At 38.6% G+C, this 21,427-nt stretch overlaps 1 protein-coding gene across 1 annotated transcript in view; it reads right to left on the minus strand.

The window, feature by feature from the left end:
* The window catches only part of LOC6046465 (gamma-aminobutyric acid type B receptor subunit 1), a 203,096-nt gene that overhangs the window by 147,214 nt on the left and 34,455 nt on the right, over positions 1-21,427 (minus strand). The gene's annotated exons all lie outside the window — the stretch shown is intronic.

Genomic DNA, 21,427 nt, shown 5'->3' on the forward strand with positions numbered 1-21,427 from the left:
CTTCGGTACCAGCTGCTGCAGTAGTACACGGCACCGACTGGCTCACCACACTTCCGCTAACCAAGCACATTTAGGGGTGTGGGACCAAAGAGTCCCAATTGATTATGATTCGATCCACATCCTGGCACTCGAGATCACGTATTTTAATTCATTTCCAAAAGGCCTGCGCTCTCGCAGGCCCTTCCAATTGCTGTTGATCCGGCACGTAGAGCTTTAGTTTCGTATAGTAGAACATAAAATGGCTGTATCTCAGGGGTGACCAAAGTATGGCCCGCGGGCCAAACGTGGCCCGCAAGGTGATTTTTTGTGGCCCGCGGACCCATTTTGAATGATCACGTAAAATGGCCCGGTAACCACTTGTAAAGTGATTTTAAGCTTTTTTTTAAAAAAAAAAATAGGGTTTATTCAAGCATTTTTATGCTTATCTTTTATATTTTTTTGTTAATAAAAAAGCTAATGACTTATAAATATTTTGATCCCCATTTTAGGACACACATATTCTGTCAAAAATCCCTTTTAATTAAAACAATTTCACACGGTTCAATGTGAGTGAAACTAATAAATATCGTCAAAACTCTCATCAAACATTTTTGAAAATATATAAAACGTTCAAATTTGACTTAGGTAGAAACCTATAATTGTTCTAAAAATATAAGTATTCTATTTTAATTTGAAAGTCATAATGACCCTTTTATGAACTGACCCTCAAACTAACTTTACACTTAGAAACCGGGATTCGAACTCATGACAGTTAAATAACGAATCTGATTCAGGTAGACACAATGTTGAAATCGGAGGATCAAGGTTATTGCAAATATTTAACAAAGCTTTTGTCGGACGACCCTCCCCTCCCCAATTACCAAAAATTGGCTCAAAAGACAAGCAGCAAATATATTTATAAAAAATCGAAAAATCTTAGGTACGTTCAGCTGAAATCAATTAAAAATGAATTCCTCTTCGCTCAGAATCATTTTAGCATGTTCGGGTTAATTAAAAATAAATTTTATTTTTGTAAATTTTCGATGAATCAATGTTTTTCAACAAAAAAAAATGTCGTCGAATCTTTCTTTTTTAAAAAAAAAAAATAATAACATTTTCTATCGTTGAAATTCTAGCTCTAAACGATTTTTCATTAGTCACACTCGATTTAAAAATAAAATTCCCCGTTACATAAATTGATCAGTTTACATGTCACCACTTTGAAATAGAAATACAAAACTATTATTAGTAACAAGCTCTTCCCGGCAAACTTCGTCCTGCCCTTTTTTGGTTTCGTGACGTTTCATGCTTGTTTGCTTATTCAGCCTCCTGTGATCAAAATTTGATTTTACGTATCTTTTCCCATACAATCTGCAGCTTTTCCGGAATCGGTTCCAGAGTGGCCAAAGTGTCAATTAGATAGCGTAAGAACCTTCCTTGGGCTTATACGAACCCAACGCAACAAAGAGCACCTCGATCCGACGCTCCGTATTGAACTGATTCGCGTTCGAACAAAACCGTCGAAATTTTTTATATATATAGAAGAAGATAGAAGAAGAAGATTACCGAAAAACGAAACTATTGGCACTACGCCCCCCGGGGCATAGCCTTCCTCTAACGTGGGATTTCTGCTCCAGCGCCTCTGACGAGACAGGAGAAACCGGGACCGACGTTTTACTTCACCATCCGATAGAAGCTCAGTGGATAAGGCGGGAATCGAACCCGCGTCTCATAGCATCATCGGGATCGGCAGCCGAAGCCGCTACCCCTGCGCCACGAGACCCACCGAAAATGTTCAAAAAATAAACAAAAAAATAACTTATAGATGTACTTTCCAGTCTTTTAAATTAAAATAATTTAGTAAATCTGGCCCGCAAGCTCAATTGAGCTTCAAATTTGGCCCGGCCTCCAAAAACATTGAGCACCCCTGCTGTATCTTCTTATTCGATGTAAAAAATAAACTAATCTCATAGGTTTGGCGTGAATTTCTCATGCTAAGGGTATGGGGCGACTTATAATTTGAGAATATCCCATAATGAAGTTTGATGTTAATATCTCCTAAATATCCTTCATATTAAAGCTAGGTACTTTATCAGTATATCTTGAATATTATAAAAATGTGGATATTTTCATCAAAGTTAAAGGAAATGTTAATATTTTTTGTAGTTGTTTAAATATACATCCTTGTGAATCTTGTAATAAATTCAGAGTGCACGAACTCCGAGAAACATGACCTAAGAAAGCCAAGCTAAAACGAGTGTTATTTTAGGCTAGTTGTATGTGAGCAGTTCTCTACGGAATCGGTATTTTTTCTTTAATTTTAAATAATTTTTGTATTTTTTAATCCGACTCAAACTTTTTTGGTGCCTTCGGTATGCCCAAATAAGCCTTTTTGCATCATAAGTTCGTTCATATAATTTTCCTTACAAATTTGGCAGCTGTCCATACAAAAATGATATGTGAAAATTCAAAAATCTGTATCTTTTGAAGGAATTTTTTGATCGATTTGTTATCTTCGGTAAAGTTGTAGGTATGGATATGGACTAGACTGAAAAAATGATACACAGTAAAACAAAATAGGTGATTTTTAATTTCACTTTTTGTCACTAAAACTTGATTTGCAAAAAAAAACACTATTTTTAATTATTTTTTTCATTTTTGATATGTTTTAGAGGACATCACATGCCAAATTTTCAGAAATTTCCAGAATGGGCAATCTTTGACCGAGTTATAATTTTTTGAATCAATACAGATTTTTTCAAAAAATCGAAGATCGCAAAAAAAATTCAACTTGAGTTTTCGATGTAAAATCGGATTTGCAATCAAAAAATTCTTAAGTGAATTTTTGATAAAGTGCATCGTTTTCAAGTTATAGCTATTCAAGTTATAGACATTCAATATTATGCCCTTTTGAAATGATAGTCTTGATTTACATTTTTTGAAAATATTGTTTTCAAAAAGATCGGAAAATTTTATTAATGTTTCATATTTCAACATTTTAAATCGGACCATTAGTTGCTGAGATATCGACATTAGAAAATGGTGGGTTGTTAGGGTGAGGACTTAGAAAACATCAATTTTCCTGTTTTTAAACCTTTGCATGGCAATATCTCAGCAACTAAGGGTCGTATCAACAAAGCTCAATAGAGCAAAATATAGAGAATTTTCTCAGCTTTTCTAAAATATTTTTTTCATAGGTGGGCAAACATGGACACTAATTTAAAAAAAATGAATACTGCGACTATTTTCAAAAAAGTTACCTAAAAATGGCTATAACTTGAAAACGCTGCACTTTATCAAAAATTCACTGAAGTACTTTTTGATTGCAAATTCCGTTTTCATCGAAAAATGAAGTTGAAAATTTTTTGCGACCAATATTTCGATTTTTTGAAAAAATATGTATTGATTCAAAAAATCATAACTCGGTCAAAGATTTTTTGCCCATTCTGGAAATTTCTGAAAAGTTGGCATTTGATGTCCTCTAAAACATATCAAAAAATAAAAATAAAAATAGTGTTTTTTTGCAAATCAACTTTTAGTGACAAAAAGTGAAATTAAAAATCACCAATTTTTTTTTACCGTGTATCATTTATTCTCAGCGTAATCCATATCCAAACCTACAAATTTGCCGATCAAAAAATTTCTTCAAAAAAGACATATTTATGAATTTTCACATTTCATTTTTGTATGGACAGCTGCGAAATTTGGCACCAAAAAAGTTTAAGCCGGATAAAAAAATACAAAAAAAAATCGAATGACCGAAATCTCAGAGAATTGGTCATATATAATTTATAGGATGAATTGAACGTTTCAGGTCAAATTAAATAAGTCCTCTTAGCATCATATCAAATGGCGTTAGTGCAACGAAGTTCTGATTTTTCATTTCGAAAAATTTAAATGAAAAGATAACCAGCAGGTCTGACCTGGATTATGATGCCTTCGAGACAAACTTCCATCATGCGAGGTTCGTGTGAATTAAGTCATCACTTTTGTTATTTCTCCACAGCTAGTGGTGTCGTATGGTGGATGGATCTGCTCTAATCCCCAACACAAATCCAAACAACAAATTCCGGCACGTCACATTGTGTACCCCATTGACGAAGCCACCACATAAGATCCGAACGAACACCCCATGACGGCCGGCGAGTCAACTGTACCAATTTCCACAACAGGATTCTTTTCATTTCATCCTGCTGTTCCGTTGTCCCCGACCATATTTATGTTTCCCTGATGAGACTCACGTATTGACGTAATGATGGATGGGTTATGAGACTTGTGCGGTGACGTCTCCTCTGCATGTACCTTCCAGTTCGTCTTGTACACTGTAGGAACACAAGAAGAGCCTTGGAACCACATCGCTGGATTGTGCCTTCGTTCGACACTGTCCTTGTTTCACATCCATCTTCGTGGCGCTACATAATTTATGATCTCCTAGAGAATGAATACATAAGTTCATCCACTCAACGAGCAACGCCTCACAATCATAGCAATTCTTTAACTCAGTTCTGGGACAGGTACTAGTTTTTTTGGAAATTTCACTGAAAAGTGGAAAATCTTCTGATTAACGCACTGCTCTCAGAACTGTAATCAGTTTAGTCTTGTGATCTTGCAAAATTAATGTCCGTTTGATCATATATACATACATGTTCATGCCGGGACCCGTGGTGTAGGGGCAAGCGTGATTGCCTCTCACCCAGTCGGCCTGGGTTCGATCCCAGAAGGTCCCGGTGGAAAATTTTGAGACGAGATTTGTATGATCGCACTTTCTGTCTGACGGGGAAGTAAATGTTGGTCCCGGTCTACCGTAGAGGTTAGGTCGATAGCTCAGTCCAGGTGTAAGAGTCATCTCCCTGGGTCCTGTCTCGGTGGAGTCGCTGGTAGGCACTTGAACTAACAATCCAAAGGTCGTCATTTCGAATCCCGGGGTGGATGGAAGCTAAGGTGTAAAAAGAGGTTTGCAATTGGCGTTCAAGAGCCAAACGCCATGCGAAAACCATGAGTAGTAGAACAGAGCGAAGTATGTCGAATGAAATTTTCGCCATTTGAGGTTATGTATGTGAATTCTGTTTTGTTAGATTCAACAAGAATCGGCGTGTGGCAAGTTTATTTGGAAAGGATACATTTTTAAATTATATAGAAAACTACTTTTTTTTTAGATTTATTCAAGGGAGGTCTTAGGCTTGTTGATCCAGAAGCAAATTCTAGGGCATTATTTCTGAAAAACATTTTTTATAATTTAAATGCACAAGGAACACAACTGGATGAAAGTTATTTGATAGATTTAGATTCACCGCAGAAACTTACACGTAATTCAAGGGAATGGTTGAATGAAGGGAAGGCAGTTGTTGCCAATCATAATTTTAGTACTGTAAAATTGCTGTATATATTTTTTGTTTCACTTAATAGTGAATCACCAGCTATTGAAGGGAAATTGAGTTTAAAGTGGACTTTAATTTGGAAAAATTGTAGTGAAAGCTTACTCGAAATGAAAGATCGTGCAAAAATGTTTGGTTTCGTAAATGATTTGTTACCTAATAAAGAAAAATTATTAAGTAACAATATTTGAAATTTGACGTCAGCTGTATGCGGTAAATGTGGTGAAATTGATTCTAATTCACACAGAATAAAAGAGTGCCCAAGAGCAAAGGAAGTGTGGGAATGGAGTAGTCGTATTGTCCAAAATCGATATAAAATGAATGTAGTTGATTTAGAGGATATTCTTCAATTAGATCTCGATGAGAAAAGCGAATCAGAAAAGGCAGCTTTGTGGCTTGCAGTAAAAACAACTAGTTACAATTTGAGAGTATCAGAACCGTCATTATTCGTTTTGAAAAAGGAGTAAGAGAGCAAAAAAAAAAAATAGGGATTGTTTTTGGAAATAGTTTGAACATTTGTTAAGAGCAAGTTATGGGGAACAATGGGCAAATAAACTATTTAAAAAAAAACTGAAAAAACAACTTTTGAGCAAAAATTCGAGCTGATCTTGTGTAAACTTTTGATACTCTATAATTTTCTTCAATATTTTTTGACATAGGACTATGTCTTTACTTACTATATTGGGGGGCCAGTTCAGAAATTCGATCCAAAGCGTCACTTTTAAGCGTTAAAAAAGGGTACATTTTGAACGCTTATATCTTTTTTCCCTGTGAATCAATCCAGATGGTTGGACCACCAATCGAAAGAGGAAGACTTCAGCTATTGTTTAACTACATAGATAGTCTGACTAAACATAGTTAAAGCACTTAAAACATGCAATCAAAATGAGTAATTTTTCAGTACAAATCGGACAGATGACCAATCACAGCGAGCGTATGCATTCGAGGCCGCGCCCCTTTGTACCGTTCTCCGGCTGTGCCGCTATTTAAGCAGAAAATTTCGCAAAAGCAAGTCACATTGGAACGAGCACTCGAACTGTGCACGTCGGGCCGGCGCGGGGCAGCAGCAGCAGCGGCCAATAGAAGAAGAGGACCAGCAACCAGAAGGAAGAACCACCGGCAGCAGAAGGAGGAAATTCGAGCGAAGCGGACGGCGTGGAAGTCACTATGATGCGGCGGTTCTCATGAAAAATGGCCAATTCGACAGTAGTGGCCACAACCTGGAGTGGCCGGTGCCCTCAAAGAAGGTTCCCCTGGGGCCTGGGGGGACATTTACAGAAACATACGAGTTGTGGCAATATGGGTATCAAAATTCATGGTTTTTTATACTGAACATAATAATGGCCATTTCGACAGTAGTGGCCACAACCTGGAGTGGCCGGTGCCCTCAAATAAGGTTCCCCCGGGGCCTGGGGGGACATTTACAGAAACATACGAGTTGTGGCAATATGGGTATCAAAATTCATGGTTTTTTTATACTGAACATAATAATGGCCATTTCGACAGTAGTGGCCACAACCTGGAGTGGCCGGTGCCCTCAAAGAAGGTTCCCCCGGGGCCTGAGGGGACATTTACAGAAACATACGAGTTGTGGCAATATGGGCATCAAAATTCATGGTTTTTGATACTGAACATAATAATGGCCATTTTGACAGTAGTGGCCACAACCTGGAGTGGCCGGTGCCCTCAAAGAAGGTTCCCCCGGGGCCTGGGGGGACATTTACAGAAACATACGAGTTGTGGCAATATGGGTATCAAAATTCATGGTTTTTGATACTGAACATAATAATGGCCATTTCGACAGTAGTGGCCACAACCTGGAGTGGCCGGTGCCCTCAAAGAAGGTTCCCCCGGGGCCTGGGGGGACATTTACAGAAACATACGAGTTGTGGCAATATGGGTATCAAAATTCATGGTTTTTATACTGAACATAATAATGGCCATTTCGACAGTAGTGGCCACAACCTGGAGTGGCCGGTGCCCTCAAAGAAGGTTCCCCTGGGGCCTGGGGGGACATTTACAGAAACATACGAGTTGTGGCAATATGGGTATCAAAATTCATGGTTTTTTATACTGAACATAATAATGGCCATTTCGACAGTAGTGGCCACAACCTGGAGTGGCCGGTGCCCTCAAAGAAGGTCCCCGGGGCCTGGGGGACATTTACAGAAACATACGAGTTGTGGCAATATGGGTATCAAAATTCATGGTTTTTATACTGAACATAATAATGGCCATTTCGACAGTAGTGGCCACAACCTGGAGTGGCCGGTGCCCTCAAAGAAGGTTCCCCGGGGCCTGGGGGACATTTACAGAAACATACGAGTTGTGGCAATATGGGTATCAAAATTCATGGTTTTGATACTGAACATAATAATGGCCATTTTGACAGTAGTGGCCACAACCTGGAGTGGCCGGTGCCCTCAAAGAAGGTTCCCCGGGGCCTGGGGGACATTTACAGAAACATACGAGTTGTGGCAATATGGGTATCAAAATTCATGGTTTTTGATACTGAACATAATGGCCATTTCGACAGTAGTGGCCACAACCTGGAGTGGCCGGTGCCCTTAAAGCAGGTTCCCCCGGGGCCCGGAGGACTTTTTACAGAACCATACGTGTTGTGGCATATTGGTATCAAAATTCATGGTTTTTGATACTGTACATGAAAATTGACATTCCGACAGTAGTGGCCACAACCTTGAGTGACCGGTGATCTCAAAGCAGGTTTCCCCGGGGCCCGGAGGGTCTTTAACAGAACCATACGAGTTGTGGCAATATGGATATCAAAATTCATGGTTTTGATACTGAACATGAAAATTGACATTTCGACCGTAGTGGCCACAACCTGGAGTTGCCGGTGCCCTCATAGAAGGTTCACCTTGGGAGAACATTTATGACAATTTTGCCGACAAATCTATGAAACAAAATAAAATAATCTTATTTCAGATTTTACTAGCAATCCAAAAACACATTCAAATTGTTTGGTCCTATGTCTTTCGGTTATGTCTCTGACATACCATCTTGAACTTTTTTTCTTACAATTTTCTTTCGCAATCTTTTTTATTGCGTTAAAAGTTTACACTCGTACTACTTGATTTTTTTCTCAAAAGTTTTTCTAAGAGCTGTAAATTCAATTTTAAGTTTTCATTCCTATGTCACCTCACCATTGCCTCAACAATCAAAACTTCGGACACCTAGTTTCGAGTAAGCAAAAAAGATATGCGTCGCACCTCGCGACGCCCGATACGCCAATTGATTTTGTTAGGACTGATTTTTCGAAAAAATACCAAACTTTGAAGGTCTGTACCGAGTGCTCCAAAAATCAATTTAGTGGCCAAAGTGCCTCAAAATTTACAATTTTGAAAAAATCTCTTTTAACGGGTTAAATCCAAATTATCATTGAAATGCAAAGTGCCAGCTCCTGTTACGGCCAATCAAGCTTATATTTGGGATTTAGGCACAGTATGCCCACCGGAGCAATCCCCTGAATTCCTGCCAAAAAGTTATTTTTGTTACACTCTAGTATATAAATATTTCACACGCAGCTGAATTATGTACCGTAAACTGGGGTGACTTTGATAGCCCGGGGTGACTTTGGTAGGTTTTTCAAATGCCCGTCAAATTAATATCTAAACATTTTTGAGAATTTTGAGTACGTAAGCATTAAGGGATAGCTTATTATCGAACATATATGCAAAAATGTGACTGTTACATTGGATGTATCAAAATTAGTGGCCAAATAAAATTTCTATCAATGTCACCCCGGGCTATCAAAGTCACCCCAGTTTACGGTATCCCTTTTTTTGCTGTGTATTCCAATTCATATTACGTCTTACAAATTATGGTGCTTTCTAAATCTTTCCACAAGTCTTGTGTCGTGCACGTCTACTTTTTGCTAGACGAGTATTTTTGAAATGTTCAAAAGGTTGAATAGAAGACACTAAAATTTAACATGTATCACAAGAAGTTGATCTACATAGCGTCCAAATGATCTAAAATTTGTCAAAAAAAGATAATGCACATCAAAACCATAATTTATTTCAAATTTTCCACTCACAAAATGTTATTTTTAACCATTGCATTGGCTTGCTCATTCACAGTGAAGCATGACAATGTAAATTATCCAAACACATAGGGGATTTATACCCTTTTCAGCATATTTCTTTTATTGGCGTATCAGCACTTTGATCATGAATTACAGCTTTCTTAAAGTGTTTTTGGCTGTTCCAAAGTAATAAATATCTCAAATAAAAGTGAGCAAGCAACTCTCCATTGTTAATACATCTTGAAATGTTGATTTAATAGCGGAAATCGGCAAAAGTGACGAGAATTGGTCGAACGGCTTAGAATGATTAAAATGGGTATATTTCCCCTACATGAGTCTATATTAATAGCAGCATGGAATGGCACGACAGCAGAAGCTCATCATGCCTCGGGTGTTCAAACATTTAATTTCCCGGTCCCCGCACACACTGGTCCTTCAGTTCTATAATGGTAATGTTTTTCTTCACCGGCAGGATGTTTACGGAATTAAATAGCAACAGCAATTATTCGAATGGAAAATGGTTATACTTGGAATTTCCTACCTTCGAGATGTATGCTTATCTGGATAAGAATAGGTGACAATAAAATTTTGGTTATAATTTAACTGCCATAACCTTTTGCATAACATTGAAAAATGCAACCTTTAATTCTCATAAAAACTGTAGCCGACAACTGGGGCGAATCGGGATTGCAATGTTGAACGGTAGTAAGTTTTTTTCCTGTTCCTGGAAGGGACACAGGGCCTATAATGAACGTGTGAGCGTGGGGTTTAAGTATATGAGTATCTTTGAACCTATTATAACCCTAAGGCAAACTTTAATCTGAAATTCAATTACAATCGACTGATTTCTGTTTGTGATTTCTGTTCTTTAATGTTCATTCTGTGATTGGGTGTGTACTCAAATATCCATCAGTGTTATTTTTAAATTTGCAATATTGAAGTTATTCAAACAAATTCACCTTTTTTCTGCTTCCTTCACATTAGATATAATTTTGTCAAAGGATGTATCGTAGCCAGGGAAGGGATTTTTGTTTTTGTTGAACAGGTTCACAACCCTGCAGAGTTTTGAATCCTATTTTCTTATTTTGAGATAATTGAGAAAAGGAAATTACATTTTAAAACCCGACCATTTTACCATCACATACAGGGTTGGTATTAACATGCCAAGCTCTTTGGCACAACTGAAATATGAATCTTACTAAACGATAGAGAAAATTTTAGAGAAAGCTGTAACAAAAACTGCCGAACTGGCAAATTCACTCACCTCGCGGTGTTTTTTTAGCAGTTAAGCGCAGCGTGTGGTGGCATCAAGAACGTGCACACCTAATGAATTGGGTTGACATTTGACGCTTAGATCGGAAATGGACTGACAGAAATTGAAGAGCGGAAATTGAATTCAGCTGGATGTGAACTATTCACCCAACTGACACACAGTCTGTCCCTCCCGTCGAAGCGATCCACCGTACTCTGAATGACTTATGCAGAGGCGAAAAGAAGATGCATGAATAGTATATTGATTATTCTGTTTTTTATTTGCTATTCTTTCGACACAACGATACATGATTAGAAAGTTCATTAAAGGGATCTTTCTTAATCTGATACATTAATCCTATTTGAAAAAGCGAATTTAAATACTGAATTTGTTAACCCTTGACCTTTCTAGAACATTATCAGCCAAGCTCTATCAGCAAGGTAAGAGCCCGGGTTGTGCCAAAAAAGAAGTAATTTTGGGCGCTTTCGGGAAATTAATTAAATCAACGAAGCGGAACCGTCGATGTGGCATGAAAAACGATACCTCAGGCGAACATTTAAATTTGATATATATTTTGCCAAGTTACCCTCATTCCCTGAAGCGCTTGTACAAAGTCCAATCGATAAAACCGAGAAATCCTGCACGTTTATTCGTCGTCTTTCGGGGCTCGCAATGCCAATGGTGGCTAGTGTGGCCTAGTGTTTATTTTGTCCGCCCTCTGCGTTTTGCCTGACGTGTTTTCCGTTTGAGTTAACCTTTTCTTCAACTCGCGCTGGTTTAGCTGTGAACTAGTACAAAACAGATAAAGGCTCACTACGAACGTTTCTAGGTAACGATGGAAGAGAGCAAAACCATTCCTTGAACTGCCAGGCACACAGGTTCTCACGAATTTGCGAGCATAAAATCTTCTTCAGAAAGTACCCTGAGAAGAGCAAGCAAAAAAAAAAAACTCTAGGAACATTTCATTTAGGTTTGTGCGATGTAGACCAGATCTGCTGGTAAAAATAACCTTTTTCTTATTTTGTTTGCATTCAAAACACACGTACACAAATAAGTACTTTTTATTCTTGCAGCTTCTCTTACTGCGGTGAACGTGAATTCCACTCAATAGTCTCGACCTTATGCCAGCCAGCAAATTGTGGGGGGGAGCAGGAATTTTCCCGAGAAAGACTCTGTAACTTGTTGGCAAACGTTGGTGAAATAAATTTAAAAAATATATTTTTCCCACTAGAACCGTAACTTTTGGCGGTAATGAGGGTGAGAAAATGGAAAATGCGTTCCATTTCTTAAATTGTTTTTGCTCCCCGATTATCATATCGTTTGTTTTGCAGGTATGCCCAGGATTGCGTTGAATCCAACGGAAAAGACGTTTTTGTTCATTTCAAGAAGATTACAGACTTTTTTTGTGAGCAATTATTTGGTGATGTAGCTGGGAAATCTTCTCGAAATCACGCACGCAATGTGAACAATATCAAACACGTTTTGTTTGGCTGAACGTTGTAAGCATTGTCCCGAAGTTTGGTTGAGATTTCCAGAGTCTCGAGTTATATTAAAAACAGTAGTCGGCCATGTACGTGTGTCAAACTGCTTCTTACTAAATTCTCTTTGGCCAGTTGTCGCACTTGCAGCAATTTTCAGGTTTTGTTAGCACGATCAGATTGAAACTTTTTTTCATATGGAGAGTGACTACAACTCTTGGAGTTTTTCTGGGTTTCGTTGAATATCTCAGAATTTTAATCGAATTTAAGGGATCTGTGAAGGGCAAAAGGTGAGGCATTGAGAGCTGCAGTTGTTGTTGGTTTAGTATTGTCATGGCCAAGTCCTGCAAAGATGGTGGTTTTATAACATACTAACATAAATGACATGGTAGTAGTTTGGATTCAAAGTCGGAGTCGTTAATTTTTTAGAAGCCGGAGTCAGAGTTGCATACAAAGCTACCCGATTTGTCTTGTTATCTAACAGCTGTCTTTTGCTATTTTCAGTAATGTTCATATTTAAAGAAGTTTGTGTTGGCAAATGTAAGACAGCACGACATCAGAACATTGGGCATAAAAAAATCAATTCTCTAAATCGTGAATTAAATTCATGAATACGAGAACCACGAAAGAATATATTCACGTTTATAGTGCAAATGCACCATACAGTCATCCCACATATTCGGAACGGTTTCCAGATCGGCCAATGTTCCAAAAATCATAGCAAATCGATAATTGAACTTAATGATTCGCTTTTACCTTCATTTGAAAGCTTTTCTTGCGATCTTCGAATGCTGTATCGAGCATCTGCATATTTTAACTTTTATATGATGTTTTTGAAGAATTACTTTGACCCTTGAAATCCACAAATTCGGAAAACTTTTTTCTTACGAATGTAAACAAACTTTGGATCTCTCCAGGAGTACATATTTATTACCAAATAATGACTTCACACAATGAAACCAATGAAACTCAAGCTTAGTGATGTTTTCTACATGGTTTGATAACTTTTTTTTGTGAAAATATCAGTTAAATTCAGGTGTTCCACAATTGTGGGAGGCACAATAACATCCCACAATTATGAAACAGGCCTTTTGGAGGCAGTGTTTTGCTGCTCTGGACAAAATAGTCTTGGAATGAAGTTTTTTGTTTAAAAAGTACTACTTTCACTAGTGAAATAGCAAGATAATGTCCAAATGAAGGTTCTAAAAATAGTAAGGTCGACAGAAAAGCTACTTCTGGCATGCTATTGACAAATTATCATAAAATTGTTCCGAATTTGTGGGTGTTCCGAATATGTGGGATGACTGTACTCATGAATTAATTCCTTCGTGGTTCTCACATTCGTGAACTTAACTCACGATTACGAGAATCGATTTTTTTCTGTGTTCTTTTGGAAAATGATGGCGAATGATGTTAAAAAAAATGTTGTCTGCCTTTTTTTGTAATGATATAATTAGTTCATAATTAATACTTTCATGAATCGCACGGCTTCGAGGGATTTACAAATCATCCCACTTATCAAATTTCCCACCAACATCATCTTTAGAAATACCAAACTATGTGAAAAATGTGAATACGACGAAGGCAGACGGAAACGGGTAAGCAGTAACAATCACCAAAATTTGAATATTAAATGTGCACTTCAAATTCACTGCCAGCCATTCCGTTCTTGGAGACATTTTCCTCCGGTGATTGTGTGCAATGTACCTTAAAATCCAGCCCACGAAATCCGCTACCAACAAGCCAGCATTTTCGTCAACGCAAGCAAGTTGCTATTTTCTGTACATATCCGCCTACGTTTGCGTTCTCCGCAAAAGAAGGAAAACTCCCTGCTCCTCGAAGCTGGGTTCTGGGAGGTTCGTGATGAAAAGCGGTTCAGCGCCAGATAATGGTTGATTGCGTTTGATGTTTCGATTCGGTCTTTGGTACCACATACACACACACAGTTGGGACGTTGTTATTGCTATACTTCTACGCCACTATCACTGCCTGTAGGACGGGCTCGATGACGGGTTTGGTGCCACATTTTGCGTCATTTGTGCTACCCAGGCAGTCGTCAGCTTGACGGTGAGCACATTACTGCTCTCTGGATTATTGCAGCCATTGGCATTGTGGTTTTATGTTATTTGGAAATAGAGCTTTACTACACTTTTGAGGCCGTTATTGGAAACGATAAGCTGCCAATGTCTTTCGCTTGTTTGTAAATGTCGTATTTTTTTGTGTTGGTAAAATTTATCAGTACTTGGTCTTTAATAAGCATCGTAGGAAATATGGCAAGGAAAAACATGAATAACTATTTACAAAAAGTTCGTAAGAAAACCTTTATCTTTATCTAATAAATGCTATTAACAAATGTCTCTGTGAAGAATTGTTGCTGAAAATTCTCCAAAATCTACACCCTCCACATGTAGAGATGATTCTTGCGATCCAATCTGTAATAGTTCTTTGGGCAGCAAGAGCTAGTGGACAAGTTCTCTACGGAATCGGTCTTTTTGCTTTAATTTTAATTTTTATATTTTTTTAATCCGGCTTAAACTTTTTTGGTGCCTTCGGTATGCCCAAAGAAGCCATTTTGCATAATAAGTTTGTCCATATAATTTTCCATACAAATTTGGCAGCTGTCCATACAAAAATGATATTTGGGTAATTCTCCGCCAACTCACACAGCAGTTGCCCCGACCCCTCTTCGATTTGCGTGAAACTTTGTCCTAAGGGGTAACTTTTGTCCCTGATCACGAATCCGAGGTCCGTTTTTTGATATCTCGTGACGGAGGGGTGGTACGACCCCTTCCATTTTTGAACATGCGAAAAAAGAGGTGTTTTTCAATAATTTGCAGCCTGAAACGGTGATGAGATAGAAATTTGGTGTCAAAGGGACTTTTATTTAAAATTAGACGCCCGATTTGATGGCGTACTCAGAATTCCGAAAAAACGTATTTTCCATCGAAAAAAATACTTAAGAGGTTTAAAAAATTCTCCCATTTTCCGTTACTCGACTGTAAAAAATTTTGGAACATGTCATTTTATGGGAAATTTAATGTATTTTTCGAATCTACATTGACCCAGAAGGGTCATTTTTTGAATTAAGTATACTTTATTGAATCTTTCTTATAATAATTACATTTGGTTTACATAATAAGTGGTCAGCTGTGGCTCTTCAGCTTTAGTTTGCTTTTCGTGATTTAAACACTGTTCATTTTCTTAACTTTAAAAGTATATGATTTATCATTTTTGTAACACTAGGTACAATGAGGAAAAAAAAAATGTTAAGAAAACATAACCTAACCTAAAACTAACTTAATCTTACCATAAACTAAACCAATCCTTGAATCAAGGGGTATTCAGATATAGCACATTTTTCCCTGAATTTCAAACATTTTTCTTGAATCTTCTGATCCAACATTTTAACTTCTGCTAATTCATGAACCTCACTTGATCTTGTCCAGCCAGGAACATTCAAAACCATTTTGAGTACCTTGTTTTGGACACGCTGGAGCTTCAATTTATGAGTTCTAGCGCAACACTCCCAAACAGGTACTGCATACTCAATAACGGGGTAAATTATTTGTTTGTAAACTGCTAACTTATTTTTCAAAGATAGCTTTGATTTTCTGTTAATTAAAGGATACAAACACCTGATGAGAATGCTGCACTTGTTCAATATTTTGTCTACATGCTGCCGAAACAAAAGTTTCGAGTCAAGTATGAGACCTAAATAGACAACTTCCTTTGACCAGGGTATCGAAACATCATTCATTTTAATCAAAACATCATCCTTTGGGACAAATCTGGCCGATTTGGAAAGTGGAAAAATGATGGTTTGAGTTTTGGCTGCATTTATGCGAATTTTCCAGTCGCCAAAGTATTCGGAAAGAACGTCAAGACCCTTCTGAAGACGGCCAACTAAATATCTGGTTATTTTACCCTTATAAATAACGGCAGTGTCATCAGCAAAAAGTGACAACACACCATTACCAGGAAGAGTAGGCAAATCAGATGTAAAAATATTGTACAGAAGTGGGCCAAGAATACTTCCTTGGGGAACCCCAGCATCAATGTTGAATAATCCAGAAGCAATCCCATTCAGAAAAACCTTGAACGATCTCTCCGAAAGATAGTGCTGGATAATTTTGATAAGATACATTGGAAAACCGTATAAATACAGTTTATGTATCAAACCATCATGCCAAACATTGTCAAAAGCCTTCTCAACATCCAACAAAGCCATAGCAGTTGATTTAGACTCAAGCTTGTTCTGCTTGATGATTTTAGTTACTCTCGTAAGCTGATGAGCAGTATTATGTCCCTTTCGGAAGCCAAACTGCTCGTTCAAAATTATATTATTATCGTTGGTAAAATCCAAAAGCCTTGAATAGATGACCTTCTCAAAGAGTTTGGACAGACTACTCAAAAGACTAATGGGACGATAACTTGTTGGCGATGTTGGATCTTTTGAGGCTTCAAAATTGGTATGACTTTGCCCAGCTTCCAATTGGTGGGGAAGTAACCAAGTTGCAAACATTTATTGAAAATATTGGCTAGATGTTGAAAGAACTGATCACTCTGTTTTTTCAACACTAGATTAAAATGTTATCAAAGCCAGGAGCTTTCATATTTTTCATTTGTTTAACTGCAACTTTGACTTCCTCACCAGAAACATGGGAATCTGCAGGAAATTCAAAGGTAGAGTCATTGATTGTTGAAATACTATTGGCAACTGATGTTTCTTTACGGCTGGTCATGGAAGCGCCAAGATTATGTGAACTAACAAAATGAAGCCCAAGTGCATTTGCCTTTTCCTCGGATGTAATCAAAGGAGAATCCTCAACAATAAGAGGAGGAATAGGCTTTGGTTTGTTTTTAAGAACTTTTGAAAGTTTCCAAAATGGTTTTGAATAATTCCCAAGCTGGCTTACATGTTTTGAAAATTCTTGATTTCTGATATTGTCAAGTCGGTCTTGTATGATTTTGTTCAAATTGTTCACTGAAATCTTTTGTCATAGTCCCCAGTCCGTTGATATTGTCTCCTATAAACATTCCTAAGTCTAATCAAGTGTTTAGTATCTACGTCAATATCAGTTACCTTAAAATTAACAGGAACCTCCCGAACGTTGGCAGCCTCTGCTTGGTTGATAGCCTGCTGGATCACCTCCAGCGAACGATCAATATCAGCAGAAGTTTCCGGGTGTTGATCATAGTCGATGTTGCTGTCGACCACTTGCTGAAACTGCTGCCAGTCAACGTTGTGGTAATCTTTCCGGGTTGGTTGCCGCTGCGGAGTAACGGAAGCTCCAACCTCCACAACCACCGGATAGTGATCAGAACTCAACTCTTCAAACACCTCAGGATGAGCCACGTTCTCAGCCATATTGGTAATGAAGAAGTCGATGATTGAGTGATTCCCAGACCGAGCCACCCTCGTTGGACGATCCGGACTCACAACGTTGTAGTATCCGTTTTGCAGATCGTTGTGCAGAATCACTCCGTTCCGATTCCTCCTGCTGTTGCCCCAAACTTCATGCTTCGCGTTGAGGTCACCAGCGATGATGTACTTTGCGCTCCGCCGTGTCAGCTTCTGGATATCGCTCTTCAGTTTTGCTGCTGAACCATCTCTGGCATTCACCTGACGTGGGCAGTATGCAGCAATGAAGAGTACTGGGCCAACCGAAGTGGGAATTTCCACTCCAACGGCCTCGATGATGTCCAGCTTAAAGTGTGGCAGCCGGCGTGGCTTGAGATCACGATGAACAGCGACAAGCACACCTCCTCCTCCAGAGGTGGTCCTATCGAGCTGCGTCGCGATCTTGTAGTTTTGCAGATAAACTTTTTCACCGGGCTTCAGATGAGTTTCCGTGATGGCAGCTACGTCGATCTCCTTCTCGCGAAGAAAATCCACCAGCTCTAAGTTCTTCCTCCTAATGGAGCAAGCGTTCCAATTCAGCAGCTTGAGGGACCTACGATCCATACTGGATGACGAACGAGGTCAGCACTTCAATCTGCTGGGTCTTGGTTTTGCATCCACGCAGTGCAGCGGACATCTGTTTGAAAATATTGAGGAGTTCGGTTGAGGTGTAAAGATCATTACCATTTTCCTCAACTGCTGGTTCTTGGGTTGGTCTTGGCTCCTGGCTGAAGCCCGGTGGTGGCGGTCTCGGCTCCTGGCTGGAACCCGGCCGTGGATGATTCATCTCAGCTCTCTTCCTGGGATCCAACGGCAACGGTGCCAAGTTCGGGACCTGGCGTCGCGGTTGAAGAGGTGGAAAATTTTGCTCCACCAGGGCTGGAGGAGTTCTACGACGCTGAGGCTGATTCTTCGTCGATGCTTGCTGCCGAATTTTCACGAACTCAGCTCTCTTGGGGCACTTTCGGTCGGTTGACGAGTGCTCACCGTTGCAGTTGAGGCACTTCACCAGCGAATCTTGGATGCACTGGGATGTGATGTGCGCATCGGTACCACATTTGGCGCAACGACGCTTCAGGTGGCAGTTCTTACCTCCGTGCCCGAAACCCAGGCAGTTGAAGCATTGTGTGACGTCACGATGCACTGGTCGGTATCGCTCCCACGACACGATAATGTTGAAAACCGCTCGAATTGCCTTCAGCTCAGGAAGCGTCGTCGATCCCTTAGCCAAATGCAGCAGGTAGAGCTGGTCACGGTACTTGATGTCTTTGTTGCGTCGGCTCATTTTGTGCACGGCCAACACATCCAGTTTCAAAACTTTTAGCTCGGCAGCTAATTCCTCCACTGGCATGTCGTACAGACCTCTGACGACGATTTTGAACGGCTTATCCATGACGACATCATGGGTAAAGTACTCCGCCTCGTTTTCGGTCAAGTAATCCTTGACCAGTTGATAGTGCTGCCTGGATTGCACCAGCACCTTAAATCCGTCCTGACACAGACGAATGTTGCCTTGGACTTTCCCAGACTTGATGAGTTCAACCAGCCCCGCTCGAAAGTCGATCGTTGCTGCTGATTGCCTCACATAAAAAGGAGGCAGTTTCTCCTTTCGCTGTTTCACTTCATTCTCCTTTGCTTCCGCTACCTGGTCCTCGTCAGGCAGTCCAGCGAACTTGTTGTTCTTCAAAAGCTGCTCCTCGTGCGATGAAGAGTTCTCCTCCTCCTCATCCATCGGTACAGTACCGTCGCTCTTTTTCGTCTTTTTGCTGTTCGATGTCACTTCCAAAAGCACCTTCCTTTTGGAAATCCCCGGTTTTTGGCCATCAGTTGAGGCCTCAACCTTCCTTTTGGAAATTCCCACTTTTTTGCCTGCTTGAGCCGCAGGTAGAGCAATATTGCCGGCGTTTTGCGCCGGGACGCGACGAGTCATGTTGATTCAGACAACCTTCACCAACGAATGCTCGGATAACAATGACCAGAAGGGTCATTTTTTCATTTAGAACAACATTTTTCATTTTAAAATTTCGTGTTTTTTCTAACTTTGTAGGGTTATTTTTTAGAGTGTAACAATGTTCTACAAAGTTGTAGAGCAGACAATTACAAAAAATACATATAAATATATAGACACATGGGGTTTGCTTATAAACATCACGAGTTATCGCGATTTTACGAAAAAAAGATGTCCTCTAAAACATATCAAAAAAAAAATTTAAAAAATTGTGTTTTTTTGCAAATCAAGTTTTAGTGACAAAAAGTTAAATAAAAAGTCACCAAAAAAAATTTACCGTGTATCATTTTTTTTCAGTGTAATCCATATCCATACCTACGACTTTGCCGTAGACACCAAATCGATCAAAAAATTCCTTCAAAAGATACTGATTTTTGAATTTTCACATATCATTTTTGTATGGACAGCTGCCAAATTTGTATGGAAAATTATATGGACAAACTAATGATGCAAAATGGCTTCTTTGGGCATACCGAAGGCACCAAAAAAGTTTCAGCCAGATTAAAAAATACAGAAAAAAATCGAATGACCGAAATCTCAGAGAATTGCTCAGTGGCGAGATAAATGATTAAATACATAGCAAAAAATCTGATGGTTAAATCGCATGAAAAAGCATGCACATCACCTTCGACAAAAAAGACACTTAATATTACACGCTGCATGTACATTTTAAGTAAACACGAAAAAAAATTGCAACTGACAGGACTCAAAAACCCAGCACCTACAGTAAGGACTGGCGCCTTAACCCGCTCGGCCATCAGAACGATGAAGAAGGGAAAGGATAGACATTTCGGTCAAGTAGGTTTCCCATACTGATGAGCTACACATTTCAGGGTGTAATATTACATAGAATTTCATAAAATAATGTTAATTTTATTATACACCCAGACCTTTTACACGCAGCTGGATTACTACTTTATTTGCTGTGTAGATTAGCAAACAAAATAGAAACATTGATTTTTGATTCGGTTGTATGTGAAAGTTTATGCTGAAAATAATGTGTGTTTACATACATAAAAAACATGAATTAGGCCGTTTCAAATATTTTTTGAAGTTTATGTCCCACGACTCTAACCAAAGTCGTGGGGAGGAGGGGCAAAAAAAGTTAAAGAATGGAAATTACAGGCCACGGTTTCATCATTCGTATGGAACAAGTGTTTTGAAGTGCATTACACATCTGTCCAGTTGTTTTGCAATCATAAGTTTCCAAAATTGGACGAAAATTTTATTTTTGCGATAAAAAAGTGTTTTGCGGTGATGTACATTGGGGTTCCATAAAAGTTCAAAATAATTTTTTCGATAGTTCAACGCCAACGAATTATTGCAAGACAATTTACCGCGGTTAATCAAAATCAAAATATCATTGCAACTGAGCAGTTCTCTCAGATTTCGGTAATTCGATTTTATTTTTGTAGTTTTTAATCTGACTGAACCTGTTTTGGTGCCTTCGGTATGCCCAAAGAAACCATTTTTCATCATTAGTCTGTCCATATAATTTTCCATACAAATTTGGCAGCTGTCCATACAAAAACGATGTATGAAATTTCAACAATCTGTATCTTTTGAAGGAATGTTTTGATCGATTTGTTGTCTTCGGCAAAGTTGAAGGTATGAATATGGACTAGACTGAAAAAAATGATACACGGTAAAAAAATGGTATTTTTTTATTTTACTTTTTGTCATAAAAACTTGATTTGCAAAAAACACTATTCTTATTTTTTTCATTTTTGGATATGTTTTAGAGGACATCAAATGCCAACTTTTCTGAAATTTCCAGGTTGTGCAAAAAATCTTTGACCGAGTTATAATTTTTTTTAATCAATACTGATTTAAAAAAAAATCGAAATGTCAGTAACATAAATTTTCAACTTAATTTTTCGATATGAAAT

This window comes from Culex quinquefasciatus, chromosome 2, assembly GCF_015732765.1.
Source record: "Culex quinquefasciatus strain JHB chromosome 2, VPISU_Cqui_1.0_pri_paternal, whole genome shotgun sequence".
NCBI lineage: Eukaryota > Metazoa > Arthropoda > Insecta > Diptera > Culicidae > Culex > Culex quinquefasciatus.